This window comes from Ranitomeya variabilis, chromosome 1, assembly GCF_051348905.1.
Source record: "Ranitomeya variabilis isolate aRanVar5 chromosome 1, aRanVar5.hap1, whole genome shotgun sequence".
NCBI classification, from domain to species: domain Eukaryota; kingdom Metazoa; phylum Chordata; class Amphibia; order Anura; family Dendrobatidae; genus Ranitomeya; species Ranitomeya variabilis.
In genome coordinates this window covers 52,788,063-52,815,077 of record NC_135232.1, presented here as the reverse complement: position 1 = coordinate 52,815,077, position 27,015 = coordinate 52,788,063, and the positions used below count along the sequence as shown (strand labels likewise).

The window sequence follows — 27,015 nt, the reverse complement described above, 5'->3', positions numbered from 1 at the left end:
TGTTACGCCTGCTGCCAAGTAAACATCATATGTTTGATCCTCATGTACAGTCAAGTCATGTCCTGCAATAAGGGTTTGCGTAGCCTGGGTACGCGTAATGACAGGTGCTGTAGCTACTGCAGTTTCAGTTGTTGTTATTGTGCACACTGTCGTCTTTGTAATGGCTTTAGGGGCTGGTGCTGCGATTGGAGTGGCAGTGGTGAACAACTTAGCACAAGGTGGCACTGCTGATGTTTTTGGTCTGGTTTCCTTTGGAACAGTGTCTCTCAGTTTCCTCATGTTTAAGGCACACCACCCTTTGTCACCAAAATGCCTGGTGTAAGTCACAGTATCCCCTGAATATAGGTCCCTATCCGGGTGTCCTTCTCTGTGATGGGATTCTACATCTCTCCTATTGACGAATTCCTCAGCATACAAGACTGGCTCCTTAAGAAACCTCCAGCCTCTTTTTAGCTTGAAGGCCACTACAGTGCCCTGCCTCAGCGGGGCCTGGTATATTAGTTTGTCCTTGCAGGCCTGAGCCTTAGCGCATAGATCCCTTTCATCAAAGGCTTTGCACCCAGCCTGGTACTCCTTGTCCTTTTCCTTCCACTAATAGGCGAGCTGTTGTTGGTACTCTTCCCAGCTGAGGACCTCCATAACTTCTGCTTTCCTCCTCTCTGCCCCGGGGAACCCCATAAGATCTGTCCCAGGGTTCACCCAGCGGTACACTGTCTTTTCAGCATATATTTCGCCTGCCATACTGGTGTGCTGGTAGAGAAGAGGAGAACCAGGAGCCAGAAGTAAATATGCATATAAAAACCTTTATTCTTACAAAACATGTAAAATCAAGACATAAGTAATCATTACAGGTGTTCCACAACACCACATGGATGGGGGAAGAAAAGCAACCCTAGACCCCAAACCCCCCCAATGCTATAGGCGGTACTAGTATGGACAATTATGGGCAATATCAACCATGTAACAAATGTTGCAGGGAACGATCCCAGAAACGTATAAGTACAATGGCCACCATATAGCAAAGACAAGTAATAGCATGGGAAGCCAAGAAATTAGTAGCTGCTGTGTCCATACACACCGAAAGGTCTAAAGCAAGTGCACTAAACTAATTATAATCAGCGGACCCGGATGCAGCAGTACAGAGTGTAAAAAGATGCTTACCCACGCATGGGGAGAAGAGGAAAAGGGGTCCCGCCGGTGGATGATCCCCGACGCGCGTTTCGCAGCGTTTACACGCTGCTTCCTCAAGGGGATGTGGTATCCAGTGAAGCAGGACCTGCCTATAACCCCCCTGACCTGAGTCACCTGTCCGGCAGCCACCAATCCCAGTGGCGCTGTCGGCGCATGCGCGCTGCGGCGAGAAAGCTCCGCACAAGGACCTGGCGTCAGGCCGAGCATGCAGGCCAGGAAGGAAGTTCCGGACCTGCGCACAGGGCACACGAGACGTCCGTCCATATGCGGCAGCCACCCGCACACAGGGCGATGCGCACGACCACAGGGAGGCGCATGCTGCAATGGAACCACGGCAAATATAAAACCGGATCAGCACACGAACCCACATGAAGAAAGAATCCACTGAAGACTGTAACTGTGGAATAAGCTATATATCTACATAACCCCCGTGCACAGACCAGTAATAACAGTTCATGATAAAATCAAACATAACACATGTAAATATTAACGCAAATTTAGCGCCAAGGATAATGTAGGTATCTTCATAAATGGAGCCAATCAGGATACTTCAAGGGTCCGCAGGTGCAGTAGATGCGGTGGCTCCAAGAAAGTGGATGGCATAAAGCAGAAGGAGGAGGACCAAGGCAGAGCCCACAGATAAGTGATTACTAATAACAGAAAGAAAAAAATCACAAATTAAAAACAATTAAAAACACCAATATAGAACCACCGGAGGGGAGATGGTAACAACAAAAGATGGGGCATCCCTTTAAGAGAGACAGGGCTAGAATTACATGACAAGAATGGAGAAACCCGACTAAAGGTAGGGAGCGAAACTAAGGGATTCATTAAGACCTTTGGGGGTCATAGTATCGAGCAAAATGATCCACTTAGTTTCAATCTGAGCTAATCGCTTTTTATTGTCCCCACCCCTGATACCCAGAAGAAGCACATCGATCCCCCTCACCTTTAGCAACTTCTCGTTGCAATGATGGTGGGACCTGAAGTGACGGGGGATAGTTTTGAGATCCACCCCCGGGGACACCGTCCTGGCCGCGCCAATGTCCCGCACATGCTCCCTAACGCGAACTCTAAGTTCGCGGGTAGTGAGGCCAACGTATAGCCTGGGACACGGACAAGTGGCGTAATATATCACATTAGTAGTCCCACAGGATACACGTTCTTTAATCTGGAATGTTTTTACGCCATCACTAGAGACAAAGTCAGAGCAGCGCAGAACATTGGCGCAGGCAAGACAGTGCCCACACGGGGTGCATCCCAAACGAGGGCCACCTGTGCCAAAGAAGTTTCTTTCCGGAGCTGGTATGTAGTGGCTCCTCACCAGCATATTGCTGAGGTTGGTGCCTCTTCTGGAAGTCATGAGGGGAGAGGCACCCAGGGTAGCACACAGGGAAGGCTCGGCCCGAAGAACCGGCCAATGTTTTTTCAATATAGACCGCATACTCTCCCATTCATGATTGCAGGTGGAGATGAATCTGATATGTCCATCTCCACCCACAGTACGGCGTCGGGTCCTGGTGTGCAAAAGATCACTCCGTTGTGTAGAACGTGCCCGATCATATCCGGCCTTTATAGATCTGTGGCTGTAGCCACGAGCCGCAAATCTGTCCTTTAGATCAAGGGCCTGTGACTCAAATCTGGCCTCAGTGGAGCAAATCCGATGCACCCTGAGGAACTGTCCGACCGGAACAGCCCTAATGGTGGCCAGATAGTGAGCAGAAGATGCATGTAATAAAGAGTTAACAGCAGTCGGCTTCCTGTACACATCCGTCTGGATGCGCCGGTCGGTATCGACCTCCAGACGGATGTCCAGGAAGTCGACCGCAGCCTCACTACAATAGTGTGTGAGTCGTATTTGAGCGGATTTTCATTAAGACACATCATAAAGTCCCCAAGCTGGCGGGCAGACCCCCCCCCCCACAAAAACAGAATGTCATCAATATAGCGATACCAGCACAGCACATGAGCAGCAAGCGGTGGGCCCCCGTCGCCAAAAATCTCCCTCTCCCAGGCGCCAAGGAAGAGGTTAGCGTACGAGGGCGCACACGCCGCGCCCATGGCTGTGCCGCGCTTCTGAAGATAAAAATTGTCTTTGAAGACAAAAAAGTTGTGGGTGAGGATGTACCCCACCAGCTCGAGGATCAGCTCACACAAAGGGCCGTCCAGGTTGGAGGCCCCCAGGAAGCGGCGGACAGCTGCCAACCCATGGGAGTGATCTATGCACGTATAAAGGCTCTCGACATCAGCCGTAACAAATATAATGCCCGTGTCCACAAGGATGCCATCGACCCTAGACAGGACGTCCGTCATGTTTTTTACGAAGGACGGTAAGGTCTCCACCAGTGGTTTGAGGTAATAGTCAATGAATCGACATACTGGGTCACATATACCGTCGATACCTGACACGATAGGACGCCCCGGAGGGTCGAGGGCATCCTTATGGACCTTAGGCAACAAATAGAAAGTCGGGACCCTTGGTGACTTCACCAGCAACCCATCAAATACCTGCTTAGTGATGACATTATCATCAAGGGCCCCGACGAGGATATTTTGTAGTTCCTGTAGAAAGGGAGCCGTGGGGTTGGAGGACAGCTTGAGGTAAGTATTTGGATCTCTGAGCTGCCGAAAGGCTTCCCGATCATACTTGACACACGGCCAGATCACCACGTTCCCCCCCTTGTCCGCTTGCTTAAAGACAACGTCTTTCAAAGATTTAAGTTGTTGTATAGCCTGGCGATGCTTAAAGGTCAAATTGTCATATGCCCGCCGTGCTGACAACTTTTTGAAATCCTCACCAACCAATTTGGTGAAGACTTCTATTGCTGGTGACAGGGACAGGGGGGGGAACTTGGTCGATCTGGGGCGGGTAAAGGGGGGAAATTTACTTACATCTGATGTCTGTTGTTCCTCAAGCAAATCCTCCAAGTCACGGAGAGTCTCCCTCTCTAATTCACTCATCCCCACAGTACAGTCTCTGCTGGTATGGAGTTTCCTTAAGATGAGTTTACGCGAGAATAAATGTAAGTCCTTTAACGCTGCAAAATAATCAAAAGAATTAGTGGGAGAAAAAGTGAGGCCCCTGCTGAGGACATAAATCTGATCCTCTGAGAGAGTATGGGTGGAAAGATTAAGCACTTGTAAATGGCCCTGTGTACCAACCTGGGCAGCCCTCCCTCCAGACGTCTGGGTTTTATTGTGTTGTCTTGTAATCATTCTTCTATCACTGGATCCCAGAGGAACAGTACCACTAGGATGGGAGGTGGTGATGGTATCTTCATCACAGATGGATTTATTAGATCGAATGGAGGTGGACCTAGATCTAGAATGGAAACCATTTCTCAACCTATTACGGGAACGTCCAAATGGGTTCTGCCACCTATACACTCTAGAGTGTTGTTTGTCCTGGATGTCCAGCTGAAATTTTTTTGCTTTTGTGGCCTGTATCTCCTTGGCCGACCTCTGAAGATCCGTATCAATTTCATCATTCAATTTTTTCAAAGTATCGCCTGTCATATCTTTATGTAGAGTGGCCTGTAGGCCATCAATCTCAGTCTCGATGAGGTCCAGGGATTTTTGGTTCATCTGTTTGAGAAGGGTCATGAACCCTATAGAACAGGTATTACTAAGATCCTCCCATTTACCCCTGAATTCCTCATCATCAATCGGAAAAGAGGGGAACACTTGAATACGGAGTCCCCTTGGTATAAGGTCTTTTTGGATATATTTATCAAGGAATTCATAGTTCCACCAGATCCGCGTTCTTTTACGTAAGAGATCTTTGAACCGTGTGATGACCTCCTGTAACTCTCTGGTGGGCCCATCATTACCCCCTTCAATGCTGTCATGGAACACCTCGTTGAGCTGTGCACGCCAGGTGCGGTCACGTGCACGAAAGTCCATTATAACAATGGAAAAAACTGTGAAACACACAGAAATAGTTAATAATAACCAGGGATCCGAATACATAATAAACAAACCGGGGAAAAGTACCAGTGTACATGAAAAAGTTACCCGGATTTATTCAATCATTGCTCCAAATACTTAATGCTAGAGAAGAGGAGAACCAGGAGCCAGAAGTAAATATGCATATAAAAATCTTTATTCTTACAAAACATGTAAAATCAAGACATAAGTAATCATTACAGGTGTTCCACAACACCACATGGATGGGGGAAGAAAAGCAACCCTAGACCCCAAACCCCCCCAATGCTATAGGCGGTACTAGTATGGACAATTATGGGCAATATCAACCATGTAACAAATGTTGCAGGGAACGATCCCAGAAACGTATAAGTACAATGGCCACCATATAGCAAAGACAAGTAATAGCATGGGAAGCCAAGAAATTAGTAGCTGCTGTGTCCATACACACCGAAAGGTCTAAAGCAAGTGCACTAAACTAATTATAATCAGCGGACCCGGATGCAGCAGTACAGAGTGTAAAAAGATGCTTACCCATGCATGGGGAGAAGAGGAAAAGGGGTCCCGCCGGTGGATGATCCCCGACGCGCGTTTCGCAGCGTTTACACGCTGCTTCCTCAAGGGGATGTGGTATCCAGTGAAGCAGGACCTGCCTATAACCCCCCTGACCTGAGTCACCTGTCCGGCAGCCACCAATCCCAGTGGCGCTGTCGGCGCATGCGCGCTGTGGCGAGAAAGCTCCGCACAAGGACCTGGGCCCGCAGGAGGAATTCCAGAGGACTGGAGATATTCGGGAGAAATTTTAGAGGTGGTTGTGTGAGGAACGAATAAGTGTGGAGAAGAGTAGGAGGTCTTGGGAGGATCATAGATTACGTGAGGGAAGATACTGGGAGATTAGTTCAGAGATCTAGGGAGGGGACAGGTTGTGGATGGCTTTGTAGATCAGTGTTAGTAGTTTTAATTGGATTCGTTGAGGAATTGGGAGCCAGTGGAGGGATTTGCATAGGGGAGAAACAGGGGAGTAGCGAGGAGAGGGGTGGATTAGCTGGGCAGCAGAGTTGAGGACAGACTGGAGTGGTGCAAGAGAGTTAGCAGGCAGGCTACAGAGGAAGGTGCTGCAGTAATCAAGGCGGGAGATGATGACATACACAAGAGTTTTAGTAGATTGTGGGCTGAGGAAGGGACGGATTCTGGCAATATTTTTGAGTTGGAGGCGACAGGAGGTGGCAAGATTTTGGATGTGTGGTTTGAAGGAAAGGGCAGAGCCGAGAGTTACTCCGAGGCAGCGGATTTCAGGTGCGGGAGAGAGCATGATGCCGTTTACCATAATAGACAGATCAGGTAGGGGGATACGTGAGATGGGGGAAAGATGATGAGTTCGGTTTTGTCTACATTGAGTTTTAGGAAGCGAGATGTGAAGAAGGAGGGTATGGCTGATAGACACTCCGGGATTCTGGACAGCAGAGAGGTGACATCTGGGCCAGAGAGGTAGATCTGAGTGTCGTCCGCATACAGGTGGTACTGGAAGCCATGGGACTTCATGAATTGTCCTAGGCCAAGGGTATAGATGGAAAAAAGTAGAGGCCTTAGGACAGAGCCTCGAGGGACTCCAACAGACTGAGGGTGGGATGAGGAGGTAGTGTGGGAGTGGAAAACGCCAAATGTGCGGTCGGAAAGGTATGAGGCAATCCAGGACAGGGCAAGGTATTTGATGCCAAGGGAAGAAAGAATCTGTAGCAGTAGGCAGTGGTCGACTGTGTAGAAGGCAGAGGACAGGTAGAGAAGGAGGAGGATGGAGAACTGTCTGTTAGTTTTGCCTGTGAGCAAGTCATTAGTAATTTTGGTCAGGGCAGTTTCGGTGGAGTGGTGGGGGCAGAAGCCAGATTGGAGGTTGTCAAGGGGAGAGTTAGATGAGAGGAGGGAGGAAAGTTGAGCATGGACATGCTGCTCAAGGAGTTTTGAAGCAAACGGGAGCAGTGATATGGGGCGATAGCTGGGCATAGCAGTTGGGTCCAGGTTAGTTTTTTGAGGATGGGTGTGATTGTGGCATGTTTGAAGGCAGAGGGGAAGGTAACAGAAGATAGGGATAGGTTGAAGAGATGGGTTAGGGCTGGAATGAGCATGTTAGTGAGGTTGGGGAGCAGGTGGGAAAGGATGGGGTCAAGTGCACAGGTGGTGAGGTGTGATTTGGAAAGGAGGTGAGTGAGCTCTCCTTCAGTGATGTTGGAGAGGGAGGTTATTAGGGAAGGGCAGAGGTCCAGTATATGGAGTGGTTGGGGTGGTGGAACAGTAAAGGTTTGCCTTGTTAGGTCGATCTTGTTTTTGAAGTAGGTGGCAAAGTCCTCGGAAGAGATGAGGGGAGTTGGAGGTGGCAGTGGTGGGCGAAGGAGAGAGTTAAATGTGCTGATGAACAGTTGTTTTGGGTTGTAGGACAATGAAGATGCAAGGTTTGTGAATTAGGTCTGTTTAGCAGAGGTGAGGGCTGAGTTGAAGGCTAGTGTAGCTTGTTTGAATGCAGTGAAGTCATCTGGCAGGCATGTTTTCTTCCAATGCCACTTCACGACTCTGGATGCTTGTCGAGGTTTTTTGGTGAGATTGTTATGCCAGGGTCGCCAGGGTATTGATTTGTCACACTTTGCCATGCATGAGAGGGGCGACTGGGTCTATGGCTGATGTGAGGGTGGAGTTATAGAAAGCAGTGGCGCTGTCCGTATCGTGGAGTGAAGATATGGAGGACAGGGGTAGAAGAGAGTCTGAGAGTCTGTGAATGTCTAGGTGTGCGAGGTTTCTTCGAGGATGTGGTACTGGCTGGACATGGGTTGCGGGTGAAGAGGACAAGGATGAGAAGGTGAGTAGATGCCTAGATGGTGCTCAGATAGGGGAAAGGGAGAGGTTGTGAGATTAGATAAGGAACAGAGACGGCAGGAGGGCAAGGAGCTTGGAGGCTGCTGGCTGGCGGGTGTCAGTAGGGATATTAAAGTCACCCATTATGATGGTGGGGATGTCAGCAAAGAGAAAGTGAAGAAGCCAGGTGGAGAATTGGTCAATGAAGGCAGTGGCTGAGCTTGGTGGTCAGTATATGACAGCCATTTGGAGATTATAGGGAGAGTAGATAGACAGAGTGAACCTCGAAAGAAGGGAGGATAAGGGAGGGTGGGGGTTGGATAGGGTTGAAGCATCAGTTTTTAGAAAGAAGGAAACCCACTCCTCCGCCATGTCTGTTGCCAGAGCGAGGAGTGTGGGTAAACTGGAGGCCACCGTAACTCAGTGCAGCAGGGGAGGCCGTATCAGGGGGCGTGAGCCCGGTCTCAGTGAGGGAGTGGGAGTCAGTGGCACAGATTTTAAGTGTGAGGGATTGTGGTAGTTACTCTAAGGGTACCGTCACACAGTGCCATTTTCATCGCTACGACGGCACGATTCGTGACGTTGCAGCGTCGTATGATTATCGCTCCAGCGTCGTAGACTGCGGTCACACGTTGCAATACACGGCGCTGGAGCGATAATTTCATGACGTATTTGCGATGTAGAAGCCGTTGGTTACTGTGCGCACATCGTATACAACCTGTGTCACACAATGCAATCATGCCTCCACAGCGGGACACTAGACGACGAAAGAAAGTTTCAAACGATCTGCTACGACGTACGATTCTCAGCGGGGATCCGGATCGCAGTAGCGTGTCAGACACAACGATATCGTAACGATATCGCTAGAACGTCACGAATCGTGCCGTCGTAGCGATGAAAATGGCACTGTGTGATGGTACCCTTAGTGTGAGAAAGATAAGGTTGAGGATTAGTAGGATGCATGAGGGGGGGTCCAGGATTGGGGGATATGTCGTCAGCAGAGAGAGGGAAAGCAGGTGGGTGAAAGAGAGTGATCTGCTTATGTTATATTTTAGTAAGAGAGGTCTGAGGTTAAGGAGCAGGTCTCCAGATGAAGCGAGGTGGGGAGTAAGAGAGAGGGGGAGATAGTTATGTGGTTCGAGGGTGCAGAGGTTTGGGGTTAGCGAAGGAGAGTGAGGATTAGTGGAGCAAAAACGGTGGGGGCAAATGTGAGTATAGTTAGGGGAAGAAAAGAAAGGCAAGTAAAATTAGAAGACAGTGATTAGTTTTACCATCTGGCCGATTTCTGGACTATATCTGGTATATATCTGATGCTACACTTAAAAGATGTTTCTTCAAATGATGTCACACTGATTGCACTACCTGTTCAGTCACATCCATAAAGTACATGACGTTGTTTACTTTTCATAAAAAAAATATGTGTGAAAAAGCTAACAATGCTAGTGGAAATGGTCATCGGAGCTGGCTACCTACCCTATTAGGGTTGAAGGGTGGATGCACATTAGGGGTCATGTTACTTTAGTCTCTGAGCCATCCCTTTGCTTTGGGGAGTGGGAGGGTGGGTGCCATTGGCTTCATCTGCCTAGGGCACCAAAATGCTTTAACCAGGCCCTGCCTCATATACTTTGCTGTCCCCCCTTCACAGCCCCTCATTTCATGGCCCCCGCACAGCCCCTTATTGCATGCAACCCCCACACTGCCTCTCATTTGATGCCCCCTACACAGCCTCTCAGTTTATTTTCTTTAATCTGCACAGCCCCACATTTTATACCCCCATCTGCGCAGCCCCTCTTTTCATTCCCCCATCAGAACAGCACCTCTGTTTATTCAACCCATCTGCACAACCCCTCAGTTTATTCCGCCTCATCGGCAAAGCCCCTCAGTTTATTCACCCTATCTGCACAGTTGTTTATTCCCCCCATCTGCACAGCCGCTCACCTTATTTTATTCCCTCCCACCATCTTCACAACCCCTCCCCTCATTTTGAATTGAAAACAAACAAGACACTTCTGGAAAAGAGGTGGTTCACAAGTAGGATACAAAATTCGCCATCAATACTGTAAAAACTTGGTACTCTTATTGGTGAGTTCAACAGAAGTATTTATTTACAGCGTCAAAATCCAGAAAAAATATAGAGACATTTTGCTCAATACAAGACCTTCATTAGTCGGCTGGATAGTGGAGAGCTATGAGCCCCCTTCACAGCCCCTCATTTTATGGCCAAATCGCACATCCCCTCATTTCGTTATATTCTGTGCAGGGGCTGCATTATGCCATATGAGGGAGCTACATTATATTCTATGGGGGGCTGCATTATACCTTATGAGGGGGTTGCATTATAATTTGTGGGGTGCTGTATTATACCCTATGAGGGGGGCTGCATTATATTCCATGAGGGAGGCTACATTATATTCTATGAGGGATCTGCATTAAATTCTATGGGGGGCTGCATTATATTCTGTGGGAGGCTACATTATATTCTATGAGGAGGGCTACCCCAACCCCTGCTACATAATTAAGATGTGTACTACCTTATATTATGCCCTGATATTAGCGTGTTTTACCGCACAATTGATGGTCTTGAATGTATTTCTATGTAGCTACATAGTGGGCCCCAAGAATGATTTTCTCTGGTGGGCCCAAGGTGCTCCAGTCCGACGCTGTACTAATATCTACTATTTTTGTGGACAGCTCCTAGGCAGAACTATGTGTATTAAAGGGGTTGTACCAAGATTGCAACCCATCGAATATCCACAGGGGCGCAATAATCGGCAGTCGCCGTCAGTCCTGTGGACACTGCTCCATTCATACTGGGGACTTGGGACCCCCTGTTCTTGTGATCAAAAGGGTCCCAGCAGTCTGAATCCCAGTGATCAGGATCCTATCAATCCTATGGAGAGGTGACAAGTTATGATCTTGGTACAGATTCATTTCGGGCAGATTTGCTTTGGTCCAAATGAAAAGTTCCCTGATTGAAGTGAAAACATGTTTAATATACTCTGAGATCTATCTGGACCCCAAAGTATAATCATCCGCGGGCGGAATGGGGTTAACCACCCCCCCCCAAAAAAAAAAAATACATTACACTCACCTGTCCTTACTTAATTGAGAGCCCACCCCAGATCCTCGGCGCCCGTCTCTGTGAATGATGTGCACCGGCCTCACGTGATCGCATACGGCTCAGCTCTGGTAAAACCGACGATGGACGAGGAGGACCAGGGGGATGCGGTGGCCTAAGGAGCCAGGTGACTATAAAGTGTCTTTTTTTATTATTATTATTTTAACCCTTTCTCACCTGTCAAACAGTCAGCCGCCTTTTCTCGCCATTTTAGTGGCCTGTTTAGGATGTGGTTTTTGGAGAGGAAACTTAGTAGAAATCAGGGCTGTGGAGTCGGGGTCGGAGCCCATTTTGGTGGAGTCAGAGTCGGTGTCATGGAAATTGAGGAGTTGGAGTCGGAGGTTTGGCTTACCGACTCCACAGCCCTGGTAGAAACTCCACTTTTTTTCAGGAGGATATTGAGAGTTTCTGCTCCAAAAAAACCCAATCTGAACATACGCTTAGACTAACCAAGAAGTGATCATTAATCGGATAATTCTGGGTGCGTAGAATATCATTTAGACAAGCTGATAATCTGGAGATGAGCGCGCCTAGGGATGGTCTTTCCCGATTATCACAGTCAGCTTCCTTGTTGCATAGATGTGCATGGGAGCTGTATACATAAATCAATGCAATATTTTAGTATATTAAAAAAATGTGCAGAATTGTTTTATTTTTCATTTTAGATGCTTTTAAACAATGGCTGCCTAAGTGCATAATTAGGTGTTGAAAGTTGCAAAATTCTTTTGAAATGCCGCTACTCCACCATAGATGAGTGTTTGCTGATGAACATTACCAGATATCCGCTAATAACTGTGATTAGTTCGGTACAAATCTCTTTTTCGTTTTTCTCCTTCTCGCTTTGCAGCAGTGTGACAGCCCATGCTGTAACGCCACCACATGCACGCTGCTGCCAGGGGCCGATTGTGCCCACGGGACTTGTTGTCATCAGTGCCGAGTAAGACATCTTATATTCATGGTGCGAAACGCCGGCCTCTGTGAAATACGTGTGGCCTAATCCCCACTTGTAACATTCCCCATTAGCTGAGGACACCTGGCTTCCATGTCGGAAGACATCCAGAGCCTGCGACCTTCCAGAATTCTGCACCAGACACTCTCCCGTGTGTCCTGCTAACTCCTTCCAGCTGGATGGCATAGCTGGATGCTATAACGGGAGATGTCTTACCCACCAGCAACAGTGTGGGCAACTCTGGGGAAATGGTGAGTAATGGATTCAATAAATGAGTCCATGAATATTTTTCCAGAAAAATACCCTTGCACAAACTATAATTTCTGCTCATTTGCTTCCTAAATGCAAAGCTAGACCACTTCCTAACCAGTCTATAATAAAATATTCTACCATGTTGTTGCTGCTGAGTCTGTAAGTTCATTATCTAGCTGAACGATCTGCAAAAACTGTTCTAAATCCATGGGCTCTCTGCTCTCCTCTCCCTCCTCTCTGTAGTAGAGATGGCAGCAGGAAGATGGAGGGAGTTGTACACAGATCTCCACATTGTTGACAGGGGAGAAAGCATGTACTGTCTCGGGGGAGAAAGCATGTACTGTCTCGGGGGAGAAAGCATGGACTGTCTCAGGGGAGAAAAACACGCTGTAGATAAAGAAAATACGTAGAGAGGAAACGAGTGCAGGATAGAAGCTGTGCTGATATATGATCATGCTCATGAAGACAGCAGTACACTGCATGTAGACAGAGCTCACAACCAGCCCATATTACTGGGAGAGACAATACCACAAGATCAGGCTGTAAGCTGCAATTGAGGGGGTGAAGATTGCAGATTGAAAGTTAGTGCAAATTGATTAACTAAAGATAACCACAAACATATGTAAAAATAATTTTTCTATGTGTAAGTTGTCCATAACTGACCGCAGCCATGGGCACTTGAATATATTTTTCGGGCACGCTGAAGACTCTGGGTTAGCAGATGAGCATGCTCGGATATCAGCTTACTCACTAATGATAACTCATCAGCATAACCGCAAGCATGTCTGTAGTGTGACCGAGCCTTAGTCTACCTTGGTCGAACTGCCTAGATGCTATGATTGATATTGACTGTAGCATCTAGGGGTTAATGAAAAACAGCTGCCAAATATCCCGGAGTTCAGAGATAACAGCACCACGATGTATGTAGCAGTGCGGAAAAGGTTAATGATAATGACTCATGTGTCAGCTATGGAGATATACCTGCAGCCGACATGTACATTGTGCTTGTGATACAGGAGCCGGTATAGCGACAGATGTGTGCTTCGAAAAGATCAATGCAGCTGGCGATCAGTATGGCAACTGTGGGCGAGATATGAATGGTGAATACAGGAAATGTGAAGCCAAGTGAGTGGGCAGAGTGGTGACGCCAATCTGTACGATCAGTATGTGATGCACTGCAATGCTTTGTGCATCGAGCCTTCCATCAGAGGTCAGGAACATGAAGACCCCGACGTACTTCATGGTATAGCCGTACCGTAATGTACGGCGTTCATTGGCCACAACCTTAAAAACACATCTAGCAGAACTAAAGGTGTAGAGATGTATATGGGGGGAGGTAAAATTGCTCAGTTCACCCATTAATGTAGGAAAGGTCTTCCATGATTTCCTTGTTAGGCTCTAAACCCATTTTTGTAGAGAGAGTACGTACCAAATAGGTAGACCATGTACCTAAGGATAGGGTCACATCACTGTTTTCTCCACTCCTTTCTGATTGAACTTTGATCAAAGTTTCTCCACCTTCTCTATTCTATCAATTCGTGAAAATCAGACCCCAACTTTTTTCTTGGACGCGTAGACTTGCATTGACAATTGTTTTGATCTGACGCTCAAATCAAAATTGGACATGTCTCTGATTTTCCTTTCGGTCTGAGGAAAAATTCGGACTTGTGCACAGCCCCATAGAATATCAGGTACGAGGGCTATCCATGAAAACCACAGATAGCAGTCATCCGTGAAAATAGGTCGTGTGCACGAGCCCTTAGAGAGAGGAGGTCCGGACGTGGTTTACTTTATTTTTGGGTGTCTCGAGTCCCCTCAATGACAAATGAGAAACTGGCCTAAGGGTCAAGATCATGGTGTCGGGGACAGACAACAGGTCTTCTTTTCCTGGGTAGAGCCCACTTTGATGTTTGCTGTGGTGGTCCCAGTCTATGTCCGCCACTACCTCTTAGAGACGTCACTGTTAAACTTAGTCATTTTTGGGTGACGGCGTCAGAAGACGATGGATGGCCCAGTCACTGTGTGTCCTCCAAGGCAGCGACTTGTATGGATGATTGGTGGTCTTCTCTCAGTAGACATGCCAAGTGCAGGAAGATCCAGTGCCTGAGCTCTGCCTACAAGCCCATCGAGCACAGAGTGGTGGCCTTAGACACCACTATTACTGTGCAGGGGAGACGCATCCTCTGCCGGGGGACACATGTTTACAGGGTAACCGAAGAGGAAGGCATGATGGATCCGGGACTTGTCCTTTCCGGCCCCAAATGTGGAGTAAACCAGGTCAGATATAACCTACCCTACGGCCTCTGCCTATTTTTTTTAATAAATTTGCATCTTTTTAATAAACTTTGGTATTTAAAGGGTTAATGTCGATCTGTAGGATAGCTGGTAACTTACTGATTATAAGAGGTCTGACGCCTGGGACCCAAAGAGATCCCAAGAACATGGCAGTTCACCATACAAAATGAATGGAGAACATGGTTGAGCATTTTCACCTCCGCTCCTTTCTGCAGATCTCTGGGGTCTCACTAACCGGACCCCCAGCATTTAGATAGTTATCCCCTATGCTATTGATAAGGAATCCGTTATTATTTTTGGGAATAACCCTTTAATTCGTCACAGTTGTCAAGATCATTACTTATGCCCACCACCCCACTATGATTTAGGAAGACGTGACGGGGATTAGTAATGGAAATATTTCAGATCCTATAATAGAAACTCATTTATTTTCTGCAGATTTGATTCGAGGGACAGTGCAAAAATATTAAATTTTTGCAGGTGGATGAATGTGCGAAAAAATGCAACGGCAATGGGGTGAGTGCCTGCTGTCCTTAATATCTGCAACGTTGGAAACTCCATAAAAGAAAAAAGGCAAAAAACAATAAAAATAAACAGTTGGTCAAATGGGTTTTCCATTTTCAGAAAATCCGGTACTATAAAAATAATCAACGCTTTTGTCACCATCACCAGGTCCAACACAGAATCTCTTCTACTTCTCCATGTATCTGTTGTACAAATTGTGCCTAAGGTTTTCTGAAAACTGAAAACCACTTTTAAGGGATTTTTCTCATGTATTTTTTTTTTATTCACATTTTTTCATGAACAAAATACATTTTACGGTAAAGGCAAAACAAATGAGATTTTGAAAAATGTTGTTTACGCTGCTTTTTTCCCATGTGTTTAAAAACAAAAAATGCAGCACGCCAATTCTTTCAGCGGTTTACCTCGATTTCATTATGGAGATCAAAAATGGCATAAAAGACAAGTAAAAATAAATTCACCAAAAATGCATGTAAAATACCACATAGAAAAGCTAAGTGTCAGCACATGGCCTAAAAACTACAGGGGGGGGGTTGATTTGGAAATCACTTTTTGTTAGACAGCATTTGGAAATAAAATAAGTAATAAAAAATAATAATAATAATAATAAAAAATATATATATATATGTGTGTGTATATATATATATATATATATATATATATATATATATATATATATATATAAAATGTGCCAAATGTAAATTTTTGGTGAAGAATCAACAGCAAGTGGAACACAATCGTGAAGTTGAATAAAATTTATTGGTTATTTTACATTTTTGTAGAAATACAAAAACTGAAAAGTGTGGCGTGCAATATTATTCGGCCCCTTTCTTTCAGAGCAGCAAACTCACTCCAGAAGTTCATTGTGGATCTCTGAATGATCCAATGTTGTCCTAAATGCCTAATGATGATAAATATAATTCAACTGTGTGTAATCAAGTCTCCGTATAAATGCACCTGCTCTGTGATAGTCTCAGGGTTCTGTTTGAAGCACAGAGAGCATCATGAAGACCAAGGAACACAACAGGCAGGTCCGTGATACTGTTGTGGAGAAGTTTAAAGCCGGATTTGGATACAAAATGATTTCCAAAACTTTAAACATCCCAAGGAGCACTGTGCAAGCAATTATATTGAAATGGAAGGAGTATCATACCACTGCAAATCTACCAAGACCCGGCCGTCCCTCTAAACTTTCATCTCAAACAAAGAGAAGACTGATCAGAGATGCAGCCAAGAGGCCCATGATCACTCTGGATGAACTGCAGAGATCTACAGCTGAGGTGGGACAGTCTGTCTATAGGACAACAATCAGTCGTACACTGCACAAGTCTGGCCTTTATGGAAGAGTGGCAAGAAGAAAACCATTTCTCAAAGATATCCATAAAAAGTGTTGTTTAATGTTTGCAACTAGCCTCCTGGGAGACGCACCAAACATGTGGAAGAAGGTGCTCTGGTCAGATGAAACCAAAATCAAACTTTTTGGCAACAATGCCAAACGATATGTCTGGCGTAAAGGCAACACAGCTCATCACCCTGAACACACCATCCCCACTGTCAAACATGGTGGTGGCAGCATCATGGTTTGGGCCTGCTTTTCTTCAGCAGGGACAGGGAAGATGGTTAAAATGGATGGGAAGATGGATGGAGTCAAATACAGGACCATTCTTGAAGAAAACCTGTTGGAGTCTGCAAAAGACCTGAGACTGGGACGGAGAATTGTCTCCCAACAAGACAATGATGCAAAACATAAAGCAAAATCTAAAACGGAATGGTTCACAAATAAACATATCCAGTTGTTAGAATGGCCAAGTCAAAGTCCAGACCTCAATCCAATCGAGAATCTGTGGAAAGAGCTGAAAACTGCTGTTCACAAACGATCTTCATCAAAGCTCACTGAGCTCGAGCTGTTTGCCAAGGAAGAATGGGCAAGAATTTCAGTCTCTCGATGTACAAAACTGATAGAGACATACCCCAAGCGACTTGCAGCTGTAATCGCAGCAAAACATGGCGCAACAAAGTATTAAGTTAAAGGGGCCGAATAATATTGCACGCCCCACTTTTCAGCTTTTGTATTTCCATAAAAATGTTAAATAGCCAATAAATTTCGTTCAACTTCACAATTGTGTCCCACTTGTTGATTCTTCACCAAAAATTAACATTTGGTATCTTTATGTTTGAAGCATGATATGTGGGAGAAGGTTGAAAAGTTCCAGGGAGCCGAATACTTTTGCAAGGCAGTGTGTGTGTGTATATATATATATATATATATAATATAGTTGTGCTCAAAAGTTTACATACAACGGCAGAATTTTTGTTTTTTTGGCCTTTTTTCAGAGAATATGAATGATAACACCAAAACTTTTTCTCCACTCATGGTTAGTGGTTGGGTGAAGTCATTTTTTGCCAAACTACTGTATTTTCTCTTTTTAAATCATAATGACAACCCAAAACATCCAAATGATCCTGATCAAAAGTTTACATACCCTATTTCTTATTACCGTGTATTGCCCCCTCTAACATCAATGACAGCTTGAAGTCTTTTGTGGTAGTTGTGGATGAGGTTCTTTATTTTCTCAGATGGTAAAGCTGCCCACTCTTCTTGGCAAAAAGCCTCCAGTTCCGGTAAATTCTTGGGCTGCTTAGCATGAACTGCACGCTTGAGATCTCCCCAGAGTGGCCCAATGATATTGAGGTCAGGAGACTGAGATGGCCACTTCAGAACCTTCACTTTGTTCTGCTGTAGCCAATGACAGGTCGACTTGGGCTTGTATTTTGAATTGTTGTCATGTTGGAACATCCAAGTACAACCCATGTGCGGACTGATGAGTGCAAATTTGCCTCCAGTATTTGCTGATAATGTGCTGCAATATCTTTCCTTCAACTTTGACCAAGTTTCCTGTGCCTTTGTAGCTCACACATCCCCAAAACATCAGCGATCCACCTCCGTGCTTTACAGTAGGAATGGTGTTCCTTTCATGATAGGCCTTGTTGACCTCTCTCCAAATGTAACGTTTATGGTTGTGGCCAAAAAGTTCAATTTTGCTCTCAACACTCCAAATGACCTTGTTCCAGAAGTTTGAGGCTTGTCTCTGTGCTGTTTTGCATATTGTAGGCAAGATACTTTGTGGCATTTGTGCATTAATGGCTTTCTTCTGGTGACTCGAACATACAGCCCATTTTTCTTCAAGTGCCTCCTTATTGTGCTTCTTGAAACAGCCACACCACTAGTTTTCAGAGAGTCCAGTATTTCAGCTGATGTTGTTTGTGGGTTTTTCTTTGCAATCCGAACAATTTTCCTGGCAGTTGTGGATGACATTTTTGTTAGTCTACCTGACTACCTGGTTTTGTTTTTACAGAGCCCCTGATTTTACATTTGTTAATCACAGTTTGAACGCTGCTGACTGGTGTTATCAATTCCTTGGATATCTTTTTGTATCCCTTTCCTGTTTTATACAGTTCAACTACCTTTTCCTGTAGATCCGTTGACAATTCTTTTGCTTTCCCCATGACTCACAATCCAGAAACGTCAGTGGCTGGATGAAAGATGCAAGAGTCTGTCTGGGTCCCAGAAACCCCCTCAGCTTTTATGCACACACATTAATTACAAGCAAACATGTCACAGGTGAGGATGTTACCTTTAGTAGCCATTCAAACCCATTTGTGGCAACGTCTGTGCATGTTATCAGGGCAAAATCACCAGGGTATTTAAACTTTTGATCAGGGTCATTTGGATGTTTTGGGTTGTCATTGTGATTTAAAAAAGAGAAAACACAGCAGTTTGACAATAAATGGCTTCAACCAACCACTAATCATGAGTGGAGAAAACGTTTTGGTGTCATCATTCATATTCTCCAAAAAAAGGCCAAGAAAGCAAAAATTCTGCAGGGGTATGTAAACTTTTGTGCAAAACTGTGTGTGTGTGTGTGTGTGTGTAGACTCTCCTTGAAGTAATATACTATATAATTTTACGGATTTGCAATAATAACCAGAACTGCCATTGTTTTCCTGGATGGAAGCCCCTCTATTGTAACCAGACTGGTAACGGCGGGAGCCTGGACAGCGGACCGGTACCTGCAGATGGTTCGTCCTCTAAATCTCTATTTTTCCAATGTTTGGATTAATATTTATTGGAATCTGATTTTTAGCTCTGTTTTTGCCACCAGGTTCTCAGTCGGTAGTCTTCTGGATCTTTATTCCGCTGTCATTACTAGCTGGGATGATCGTGATGTTTTCCATATACCTCCACAAACACTGGTGCTTACAAAGACTTCTCCATCTGGGCAATGTGCCTGTCGCTGGGTCTCTGCAGAAGAGATATAGCCATTAGTGAAGCAGTTTGGTCTCGGGTCTCCATATTCCTGCTTTTCCTGCACCCTGTGCAACACGACAGAGCACCAATTCTTAAGGATGCAGCCTAACATGGGCAATTCCCAAAGTCATAACTTTTTTTTTTTGTATATTTCTGTAGTAAAATAGCTGTATAAGGTCTAAGATCTACGAAAATGAGCCACCATACAAATCTGGTGCCAGCTGCGTGTACAGCCAGCTTCGACCTCTAACAGAAGCAAACAGAGCTGCCACCTATCGCTGCTGTTTAATAACATTAAGATGACATTGTCTGACGGAGGCATTTAAATTGCTTCGATATTTGGGAATCAATCCAAAATCATAGCAGCCAGAGATCTAGTGACAACCTCCATCACTGCCATCCTCATACACTCATGAAGCCCAGTTTGTGGAAATATAAAATGAAGTAACCCATAACGTAAATGCTTTAAAGAAATTATCAACAAAAAAAAGTGCCTGCATTCGATCATTTTGTATACCCCAAACAATGGAATAAAGAACAATGAAACAGTGGTCTGTAACGCAAAATGATGCCAGGAAAAACGACAGCTCAACATGCACAAAAAAATAAGCCATCTTACAGCTCCATCGATAAAAGAAAAAAGTTACGGGTCGTGGCGGCACAAGCAAAATTATTTTTTACAAAGCTCTATTTTTTTTTTATTACCACTATTAATAAATAAATAAATGACATATATATATATACAGTATGTGCTGTATAAATAATAACTTTATTTTGATGGTCGATACGATAGCGGTGTTACCAAATTTATATATATATATATATATATATATATATATACAGTATATATATATATATATATATATATATATATATATTTTTAGATTTACTACTTTTACACATTAAATTGAGAAAGTATTCACCCCCTTGGCCTTTTATCTATTTTGTTACATTACAACCTGTGTGCGAATATTTTTGTAATCCGATTTGTGTGTGATGCATCAGCACTAAATAGTCTAAGTTAGTGAAGTGAAAAAAATATAGGCAAAAATTAAATTTATGAGACCAAATAACTAAAAATTGGCATGTGTGTATGCATTCACCCCTTTTGCTATGAAGCCCCTTATAATTTCTGGTGCAAGCAATTATCTTCTTAAGTCACATTCTTAATGAAAGGAAGTCCACCTGTGTGCAATCTAAGTGCTACATGTCTGTCAGTATATACACTTTACCGTTTGTGAAAGGCCATAGAGGCTGCAACACCATTAACAAGAGGCACCACTAACCAAACAAGACCATGAAGACCAAGGAGATCTCCAAACAAGTCAGGGACAAAGCTGTTAAGCTGTTGAGAGGAACAAGTCAGGGTTGGGTTATAAATAATATTCCAATCTCGGATGATCCCAGGAGCACCATCAAATCAGTTATCATCAAATGGAAAGAACATGGTACCACAACAAACCTGCCAAGAAAGGGCCACCCATCAAAACTCTCAGCCTGGGAGAGGAGGGCATTAATGAGAGAGGCAACACAGAGACCTAAGGTAACCCTGAAGGAGCTGCAGAGTTCTCAAGCAGAGACTGGAGTATCCGTCCGTACAACCACAATAAGCCGTACGCTCCATAGAAGTTTCCCTTATGGAAGAGTGGGCAGAAAAATGCCTTTACATACACACTAAAATTGTAAGGCTCGTTTTGAGTTAGACATAGACATGTTAGAGACTGCCCAAATGTATGGAGGAAGGTGCTGTGGTCAGATGAGACCTAAATTGAACTTTTTTAACCACCAAGGTAAACGCTATGTCTGTCACCAAACCAACCCAGCTCATTAATCCAAGAACACCATCCCCACAGTGAAACATGGTGGTGGCAGCATTATGCTGTTGGGATGTTTTTCGGCAGCAGGGACAGGGAGAATAGTCCGAGTCGAGGGGAAGATGGATGGTGTGGAATACAGGGATATTCTTGAGCAAAACCTGTTACAGACTGTCAGTGATTTGAGACTGGGGCGGAGGTTCACCTTCCAACAAAACCCAAAGCAATCTGGTAAAGCAACCTTCAATTGGTTTAGGGGGAAATGTGTAAATGTGTTGCAATGGCCTAGTCAAAGCCCAGACCTTAATCCAACTGAGAATCTGTGGTCAGACTATAAGATTGCTGTTCACCAGAGGAAGCCGTCGAACTTGAAGGAGCTGGAGCAGTTTTGCCTTGAGGAATGGGCAAAAATCCTAGTGGCAAGATGTGGAAAGCTTATGGAAACTTATCCAAAGCGACTTACAGCTGTAATTGGCCCAAAAGGAGGCTCTACAAAGTACTGACTTTAGGGGGGTGAATAGTTATGTCCTATTTGTTTTCTTCGCAATAAAAAGAAAATGTTCACAGTTGTTGGCATGGTCTTCACATGAACTGATGTAAACCCTCAGAAAAAAACAGGGAAATTCCAGGTTGTGGGGTAGCAGAGCACAAAAAATGCCAAGGGGGATGAATACTATCGCAAGCCACTGTAGCTTTGAAGTGGCTCTTGGAGGCATTACTTTGTGCAGGGCAAGTAGTACTGACAGTAAGTCACTTTTTTTCTTGTTATTGCTTTTTTTAGGAGACGAGATAGCCAAACTTCAGCAATCTTGACATTGTCTTTTAGGCTTTTTATTATAGCATTCACATGTAAGATTAATAAGCTTTACTTTCTTATTCTTTTATATTTTTCCTTTATTAACATTATTTTCTTCTTTTTTATCCTTTTAATTGAAAGTGGTGAAAAAACAAAACTTGATTCTACCTCAAGATCCAAACCTCAAATTCAGATGGTAAGTTTTTAGCGAGAGATGAGTAAATCGTCATTTTTTTTTTCTTGAAATTCTTGAACAGTTCTGTTTCAACAGAATCCAAAATTGTTCGCATTCGATTTACACGATGCAGCAAAATGGCGTCCTGGCTGCTGACATTTCTCTGGATTCCTTTTTCAGGGCCCGGAAGGCTTTAAAAATTAAAATATTATACTTGCCTGTCCTGCTCTGGACCTAGGACAGGTGGGGCAGGCCTAGGGCAGTGGCGGTGGGCCTAGGACAGGTGGGGGCGGGTCTAGAACAGATGGAGCAGGCCTAGAACAGGTGGGGGCAGGCCTAGAACAGGTGGGAGCGGGTCTAGAACAGATGGGGCAGGCCTAGAACAGGTGGGGGCAGGCCTAGGACAGGTGGGGGCGTGTCTAGGACAGATGGGGGTGGATCTAGGACAGATGGGGTAAGCCTAGAACGGGTGGGGGTGCCCCTAGGACAGGTGGGGGTCTACATGCCGTAAATTTGCTCCAAAATCTGCGACGTCTGGACGTCTTGTGATCACACATGACATGTAGATGTATGCTAGTAACCTAGCACTCCGCTCTTATAGCAAGGTGTGAACAAGCCCTAGGCAGAGTCCTTCTTTTTCAGCTTTGATGTTTCTGCTAATGGAAAATGTGATGATTTCTGCAGTGTCCGAAGAGCCAAACAGCTTGCAGTCCAGTAACCGGGCCAAAGAAGAACGGTGTTCATCCAGGTACCAGTCCAGCCACCATCTGGACAGCAACAAGCAGACTTCTCAAATGAGAATTTCTCCACCAAGCAGACCACCGCCACCACCGCCAACTCATCCACCCCCCAAGGTAAAGACGATGTGTAAGGTGCCGAGATATTCTGTACAGATATTGGCTCGTCCATTAGGATAATGCAAGATAAATTTCAATATGTTATTCCAAGAACAGTACCACTCCTGTATACAGGTAATGTCTGGCATTGCAGCTCATCTCCATTCACCTCAATTCTCATTACCTGCAATATTTTTTTCTAGGGACCACATCACATTTGAAGTCATTTTGAGGGGGTCTATATGATAGAAAATACCCAAGTGTGACACCATTCAAAAAACTGCACCCCCAAGGTGCTGAAAACCACATTCAAGAAGTTTATTAACCCTTCAGGTGTTTCACAGAAATTTTTTGAATGTTTAAAATAAAAAAATGAACATTTAACTTTTTTTCACAAAAAATTTACTTTAGCTACAATTTTTTTAATTTTACCAAGAGTAACAGGAGAAATTGGACCCCAAAGGTTGTTGTTCAATTTGTTCTGAGAATGCTGATACACCATATGTGGGGGTAAACCACTGTTTGGGCGCATGGCAGAGCTCGGAAGGGAAGGAGCGCCATTTGACTTTTCAATGCAAAATTTACTGGAATTGAGATAGGATGCCATGTCGCGTTTGGAGAGCCCCTGATGTGCCTAAACATTAAAACCCCCCACAAGTGACAACATTTTGGAGTAGACCCCCTAAGGAGCTTATCTAGATGTGTGGTGACTGGTGAGCACTTTGACCCACCAAGTGCTTCACAGAAGTTTATAATGTAGAGCTGTAAAAATATAATTCTTTTTTTTTCCAGGAAAATTATTTTTTAGCCCCCAGTTTTGTATTTTCCCAGGGGTAACAGCAGAAATTGGACCCCAAAAGTTGTTGTCCAATTTGTCCTGAGTACGATGATACCCCATATGTTGGGGTAAACCCTAGTTTGGGCGCACGGGAGAGCTTGGAAGGGAAGGAGCACTATTTTACTTTTTCAACGCAGAATTGGCTGGAATTGCGATCGGATGCCATGTCGCGTTTGGAGAGCCCCTGATGTGCCTAAACAGTGGGAACCCCCCAATTCTAACTGAAACTCTAACCCAAACACACTCCTAACCCTAATCCCAACCCTAACCACACCCCTAACCCTAATCCCAACCGTAAATGTAATCCAAACCCTAATTTTAGCCCCAACCCTAACCCTAACTTTAGCCCCAACCCTAACTTTAGCCCCAACCCTAACCCTAACTATAGCCTTAACCCCAACCATTACTGTAGCCCTAACCCTAACTGTAGCCCCAACCCTAACCCTAACTTTGGCCCCAACCCTAACCCTAATGGGAAAATAAAAATAAATACATTTTTTTTAATTTTATTATTTTTCCCTAACTAAGGGGGTGATGATGGGGGGTTTGATTTACTTTTATAGCGGGTTTTTAGCGGATTTTTATGATTGGCAGCCATCACACACTAAAAGACACTTTTTATTGCAAAAAAATACGTCTCCACATTTTGAGAGCTATAATTTTTCCATATTTTGGTCCACAGTGTCACATGAGGTCTTGTTTTTTGCGGGACAAGTTGATGATTTTATTGGTACCACATTCGGGCACGTGACATTTTTTGATCGCTTTTTATTCCGATTTTTGTGAGTTAGAATTAACAAAAACCAGCTATTCATGAATTTCTTTTGGGGGGGCGCTTATACCGTTCCGCGTTTGGTAAAATGGATAAAGCAGTTTTATTCTTCGGGTCAGTACGATTACAGCGATACCTCATTCATATCATTTTTTATGTTTTGGCGCTTTTAAACGATAAAAACTATTTTATATAAAAAATAATTATTTTTGCATCGCTTTATTCTGAGGACTATAACTTTTTTATTTTTTCATTGATGAAGCTGCATGGTGGCTCGTTTTTTGTTAGACAAGATGACGTTTTCAGCGGTACCATGGTTATTTATATCCGTCTTTTTGATCGCGTGTTATTCCACTTTTTGTTTGGCGGTATGATAATAAAGCGTTGTTTTTTGCCTCGTTGTTTTTTTTCTTTTACGGTGTTCACTGAAGGGGTTAACTAGTGGGACAGTCTTATAGGTCGGGTCGTTACGGACGCGGCAATACTAAATATGTGTACTTTTATTGTTTGTTTTTTTTATTTAGATAAAGAAATGTATTTATTGGAACAATATATATATTTTTTTTTTCTTTATTTAGTAATTTTTTATTTATTTTTTTTACACATGTGAATATTTTTTTTTTTACTTTTTTACATTGCCCCAGGGAGGGACATCACACTATAGTGACATATTGTGGATCTGACACTTTGCAGTGCACTGTGTCAGATCAGCGATCTGACAGGCACTGCAGGGAGGCTTCCTGGCGCCTGCTCTTAGCAGGCGCTTGGAAGCCACCTCCCTGCAGGACCCAGAAGGCCCCCCGTGGCCATTTTGGATCCGAGGAGGAGGTAGGAGACCCTCGGAGCAACGCGATCACATCGCGTTGCTCCGAGGGTCTCAGGGAACCACGCAGAGAGCCCCCTCCCTGCGCGATGCTTCACTGTACCGCCGGAACGCTTCGATCATCTTTGATCGCAGTCTGCCGGAGGTTAATGTGCCAGGAGCAGTCAGCTGAAACCTGGCCGCGATCAGCCGCACTTTCCCCATGAGCGCGGCTGATCTCGCTGGACGTACTATTCCGTCCATGGGAAGCAGGGCCCACCCCACATGGACAGAATAGTACGTCCAATGGTAGAAAGGGGTTAAAGAGCCATAACTTTTTTATTTTCCCATCAAAAGGGCTTGTTTTTTTTTGCAGGACAGGTTGTACTTTTGCTATAACACCATTTATTTTATCATGTGATGGAATTTGTTTTCCCGCTTTCTAGTACAAGTGTGATTACATTGCAAAAAAAATAGCTTTTTGTTTTTTTTTTATTTACCATGTTCACTATATCGTAAAAATGACCTGGGAATATGGGAATATGACTCTCAGGTCAGTACGATTATGCAGATCCCCAACATGTATAGTTTGTTTTGTTTTTTTTTCTTAAAGTGGCAAAAAAAATTCTAAATTTGTAAAAATAAATAATTTCTTTATCGCTTCATTGGGGGACACAGATGTCCATGGGTGTATGCTGCTGCTGCTAGGAGGCTGACACTATGCAAAAAAGGAAAAAAGACAGCTCCTCCCCTGCAGTATACACCCTCCGACAGGCACCAAGTACCTCAGTTTGTGCTTAGTCAAGTGTCTGTAGAAGGCGGACCTGGATCTCCCCAGATCCACAGCTAATCACTTTTTTCCTTACAGGTATTGTGTTTTAGTAACTCTCTCCTTTGTCTTTTCAGATACAGCGTTAGGGAACCAGGGTGTTATTTTCACCCTGCCTTCCCATTATAGGCGGCTGAGCGAGCAGTGTGGTGTCATCCACATCGCAACTCTCAGGCCGTTGGCAGGACAATATCCCCTGTCACCTTCACGTTTTATTGGGTGGCTGGTTCTTGCAAAATTTCCTCCTCACCTCCTCGGAGAGGACTGAGAAGGACACGGTGGTCACCAGCGGTGACCTCCCTCCTTTGCTAAGGGGGTTGATGCCGTCTTCTGGAAGAAGGATCGTCGTGTAATATATATACAGTATGTGTGTATATATACTTAACTGTATATATATATATATATATATATATACATATATACAGTATTTATACACATATATATATATTTGCGTGTACATATATATGTGTGTGTATTTATATATACATGCACACACACACATATATATATATACACACATATATATACACACAAATATATATATATATGTGTATATATACTGTATATATATATACTAGCTGAAGAGCCCGGCGTTGCCTGGGCATAGTAAATATCTGTGGTTAGTTATAGCACCTCACTTCTCTTATTTTCCCATCACTAGTGTTGAGCGATACCGTCCGATACTTGAAAGTATCGGTATCGGAAAGTATCGGCCGATACCGTCACAGTATCGGAATCCAATCCGATAC

At 44.4% G+C, this 27,015-nt stretch overlaps 1 pseudogene; it reads left to right on the top strand.

Annotated features, from left to right (window-relative positions):
- Window positions 1-7,882: 7,882 nt before the first annotated feature.
- LOC143793503 (disintegrin and metalloproteinase domain-containing protein 19-like) lies at window positions 7,883-26,355 on the top strand (annotated as a pseudogene).
- Window positions 26,356-27,015: the final 660 nt, after the last annotated feature.